We start from the raw sequence: 5,242 nt of genomic DNA, 5'->3' as shown, positions 1-5,242 counted from the left end.
GGGGCCCAAGTGCGACAGGTGGAAGGATGTCTGGGTGCAGAAGAGAGGGGATGCTTCTGTTCCTGGGCAGTGGATGCTTAGACATGGAAGGACCACTGCACTGACTGTGGTATTTGGAACATCCTGCAGAGAAGCTGGGTGGCATCGAATAACTCTTTGTGATGCCTGGATATGGTTAAAGAATCATGCCAGGAAAGGTGTGTTCTGTTCCCATTTCAGCCCACACTCGGTCTTGGTCCTGCGGTCACACCCACCCCGACCTGACTCTGCATCTATGCTATCAACAGCAGGTAGTTGCCAGGCACGGTAGGCCACGCCTGTCATCCCAGCACTTTGGAAAGCAGAGGCGAGAGGACTGCCTGAGCTCAGGGGTTCAAGACCAGCCTGAGCAACATGCAAAACTGTGTCTCTACAATAAATAAAAAAATTAGCTGGGTGTGGTGGCACATGCTTGTGGTTCCAGCTACTTGGAGGGCTGAGGCGGAAGGATCATGTGAGCCCTGCAGGTTGAGGATGTGGTGGCCGTGAGCATGCCACTGTACTCCAGCCTGGGCAGCAGAGTGATTGAGACTCTAACTAAAAAAAAACAACAAACCAGCAGGTAGTTGCTGGGCATTGCGGCTCAATCCTATAATCCCTTTGGAAGGCGGAGGCAAGAGAATTGCCTCAGCTCAGGGGATCCAGACCATCCTGAGCAATATGGCAAGACCTCATCTCTACAGTAAATCAAAAAATCAGCTGGTCACAGTGGCACATGCCTGTGGTTCCAGTCTCTACAATAAATCAAAAAATTAGCTGGATGTGGTGGCACATGCTTGTGATTCCAACTACTTGGAAGGCTGAGGCGGAAGGATCGCCTGAGCCCAGCAGGTCGAGGCTGTGGCAGCTGTGAGCAGCTCCAGCCTGGGCAGCAGAGTGAGACTCCAACTCAAAAAGAAAGAAAAAAGAAAAAAAAAAGCAGGTAGTTAAGTGCTTGGTGTTCGCATAGATTCTCATCACACTTGCTTGGAAGGAAGTACTCACTGTGCCACTGGAACTGGCCCTGCCTCTCCTGGACACAACTTCTGCCTCCAGGGGACAAAAGCAGTATGTTGATAATCTTTGTATCCCTTATGCATAGGTGTGCTCTATATGTGCTAATAATGTTCACGGAAATAAGAAAGAAAGCGACAGCTCTGAGGGCGAGCCTATTTGAGAAGTGAAGGAATGCGACTTAACATCTGGAAAATTATTGTTATCCAATAGAATACCCTATTTGATGTTTTGCATGTACGTTTTTATAATCCCAATTATTCTCTTTTGTAAGTATAATGGTCCCCAATTTATAGGCATTGGAACTAAGGCTGCAGAAATAAACTCAGCAGAGAGGACACAGCTCTTAGGTAGCGGAACTAGGTGCAAACCCATGATGGTTAGATAGCCAGCCCTACGTTGCCCCAGCTGGTGCTGGAGTCTCGATTCCAGGTGATATTGCTGTCCTGTGTCCTTTTTGGTATTTCTGCAAGTCCACTCCTGGGTACCATTTGCCCATCTGTAAAACAGGGAGAAATTTGATCTACCATCCCAAAGTCTGCCTTTCTTTCAGTAAGTGTCAAAAGCTCAGGAGGAGAGGATATGCAACCAGGGAGATGGAACTTTAAGGCTGAGTCAAACCCAGAATGATTCCCCAATAAATTAAATGTTGCCACACAGACTTGGGCACGAGGGGGCCCAACAGGAAGCCAGTTACCTTTCCAGAGGCTCAGGGACCAAAAGCCCCATTTAGGGCTGATGGAATAAAGAGCAGGTGGTAGAAAACATACTGATCTCAAGAGATGGATGCGGCCATGTTTGTGTTCAGAGTAAGACAGACATGCCTGTGCATGATGTGTGTGTGCACACGCAGACACGAGACCAGCATCAAGAGGGCATTGGCCGGGTTCAGTGGCTCAGCCTGTCATCCCAGCACTTTGGGAGGTCGAGGCGAGTGGATTGCCTGAGCCCGCGGGTTCGAGACCAGCCCGGGCAACTTGGTGACACCTCGTCTCTACAATAAATCAAAAATGAGCTGGGCGTGGTAGCGCGTGCCTGTTGTCCCAGCTACATGGAAGGCTGAGGTGGAAGGATCACCGGAGCCCAGCAGGTCCATGCTGGGGTAGCTGTGAGTGTGCCACTGCTCTCTAGCCTGGGCGATGAAGTGAGACTCCAACCCCCCAAAATAAAAGGGCATCAGTGTGGAGCTAGAGACACAAGATAAGACCCTTTTATGCTGCAGATAATGTCATCAGAACACTCAGGCTTCCCCAGCATGAGACCCTGCAGATTATTAAGGTTCCTTTCACCAGCCTTTCTCTGTCCCACTGCTTTCTATATTCTAGGTAGAGATAGTGTGGCTAATACAGTAATTACATTTTTTTGGAAAATAGTGAGAGTAATATGTGCATTACATTATATCTATTTGTATGTCTATTCATGCTTTTACCCCATGGTTTTTTAAATAGAGTATTTCTGGAAGTTTATCCAAATAGTTGATGAGCTTGGTTGCTTCTGGGTAGGGATCTAAGAGCCAGAAATGGGAAAGAGAATAACATTGCATAATATACTCTTTTATAATATATGAGTCTTTTAATCGTGGGTGTGGATACCTTAATCAAACAATAAACTAAAAAAAAAAAAGACAGAGAGAGAGAGAGAGAGAGAGAGCAAACCCTGTCAGGTGTCTGTCTTAAACGTGGGAGTTTCTGGATTGCCTCCCCTGTACGAATGGCTGTTTCTGAACTTAATGAACTCTTCGTGTATTTACGATGTGGAGAAAGGCTGTTTTATTGCTGTGTGGAAGGAAGTGGACTGCTGGAAGGTCTTTGAGAGCCAGGAGGACAGGAGGGTTCCAGAAGTGGCAGTTCCTCCAGCCTCAGCCACTGGAGGCCACGGCAGCCACCAGGGAGTAGGCACTGCCAGTAACTTTGGCAAACAGGCTTAGCGTGAAAATGGGCTCTTCATCCTGACACCCGGTTGATGTCGCCGTAGCAAGGAACATCGGGGGATCTGAACCGGACTTAAAAATGTCTTTTTTGCACTTTGGGAGGCGGAGGCAAGAGGATTGCCCGAGCTCAGGAGTTCGAGACCAACCTGAGCAACATGGTGAGACCTCGTCTCTACGATAAATCAAAAAATTAGCCGGGTGTGATGGCTCACTTCCAGCTACTTGGAAGGCTGAAGTGGAAGGATTGCCTGAGCCCAGCAGGTCAAGGCTGTGGCGGCTGTGATTGTGTCACTGCACTCCAGCCTGGGCAAAACAGTAAGAATCCAACCCCCAAACAAATAAACAACTTTATTTTTTTTTTTTGAGTAGGAGTCTCACTCTGTCACTCAAACTGGAGTTCAGTGGCACGCTCGACCTGCTGGGCTCGGATGATCCTTCCACCTCAGCCTTCCAAGTGGGTGGAATTATAGGCACACGCTACCACACCCGGCTCATTTTTTATTTATTGTAGAGACGAGGTCTCACCAAGTTGCCCAGGCTGGTCTCAAACTCCTGAGCTCAGGCAACTCTCTTGCCTCGGTCTCCCAAAGTGCTGGAATGGCAGGTGTGAGCCACCGTGCTCAGCAAGAGTCACTGTTTTAAAGTACTGAGAATAGGGCCGGGCGCGGTGGCTCAAGTCTGGCATCCTAGCACTTTGGGAGGCCGAGGTGAGAGGATTGCCTGGGTTCGGGGGTTTGAGACCAGCCTGGGCAACTTGGTGAGACCTCATCTCTCTGCTCAATAAAACAGATTAGTGGTATGTTGTGGTGTGCGTCTGTAGTTCCAGCTATTTGGAAGGCTGAGGCAGAAGGCTCACCTGAGACCAGCAGGTCGAGGCTGCAGTGACCGTAAGCATGCCACTGCACTCCAGCCTGGGCAACAGAGTGAGACTTTGACTCAAAAAAATACAAAAAATAAAGTAAAGAAAGTAGAGTAATTATTTGGTAGGGAGCAGGGTATTTATGCTGTTCATGTTTCCTGTCGTTATTTTCCTTGTGTTATGATTTAGGTTTTAATAAAATACTTCTTTGGAAACATCCACCTATCTCATCTACTTTGACGTGAAAAAGGAAATTGACTTTGTGTCTACATGTGGACTGGACAGAAAGGGGGATGCATGCACCTTCCTGTATGGAGGGCAAGGAGGATCACAGGACTCTCCCAGGGAAAGACCAAATCATCAGTCATGACTCTTCTGGTCACAAGTGACAGAATTCTAACTGAAGTCATTTCTCTTAAAATTGCTTTTGGCCTTATATGACAGAAACTCACTTTACAGAGATGTCTTAGAGCCAAGTTTCTGTTGTTCTTATACATTTCTGAAGTTAGATGGTCACTGGCATTGCTTTAGCAACTCAGCAATTTCAGGTCTGGCATCTTTGTGATCCTTAAAAAAAAATTTTTTTTTTAAATCCTGGTCTCAGAGTAGCTGCCATGGTTCCAGTCATCACATCTGTGTTCTAGAAAGTAAGAAGGTAGAAAGTGGGACGTGTGTGATCCACTATGTCAATTGTTCATATCCTCTTTAGAGCTTCAACTGTGTCATATAACCATATCTAGCAGCAAGGAAAATGGATACAGGGAACATTTACTTGGGTAAATTGTCTCCCTACAAAAAATCAGAATTTTCTAGTCAAGGGAGAATAAGTGATTGAATATTATTAGGAATATTATGAATGATATTGCTTCAGCAGCTTGGTCAAAATGGGGAAGGTACAAGAATGGGTGGCTTTAAGGAAATTGTCTGAGTTAGCATATGCTGCATAACAAACCACTCCAAAATGTAGTGAATTTTTACGTTTAAATTTAAACAAGCATGTATTGTTCATGAGTGTGTGGGTTGGCAGCTCAGGCCAGGCTCGCCTGGGAGACTCATCTCTGCTCCTTGTGGCTTCAGCGGGGCTTGGCGTTATACCTGTGACCTTGGCCAGACGGCTGAAATCTTTGGGATGGTTGGGATGCTTGTACCTTTCTTTCAACATCGTTTCTTTTCCTATGGTCACCTTCTTCACACGGTGGCAGAAAGATCTCCTACTGTTGAGTAATAAATGACTCCAAAACCTGGTGAAATAAACCACCGCACTTGTATTTGCTCATAACTCTGTGGGTCATCATTTTGGGCAGGGCTTAGCTGATGGTTCTTCTGCTGGTCTCTCTTCATGTCGTTCATGTGGCTTCACTGGGACTGAACGGCCTATGATAGTCTTACTCTCATGGCCAACAATTGGTGCTGGTGGTGGG

This window comes from Carlito syrichta, unplaced genomic scaffold (genome assembly GCF_000164805.1).
Source record: "Carlito syrichta isolate Samal-C Ts95f unplaced genomic scaffold, Tarsius_syrichta-2.0.1 Scaffold314698, whole genome shotgun sequence".
Taxonomy (NCBI): Eukaryota; Metazoa; Chordata; class Mammalia; order Primates; family Tarsiidae; genus Carlito; species Carlito syrichta.
Note: the sequence above shows the minus strand (reverse complement) of the source record.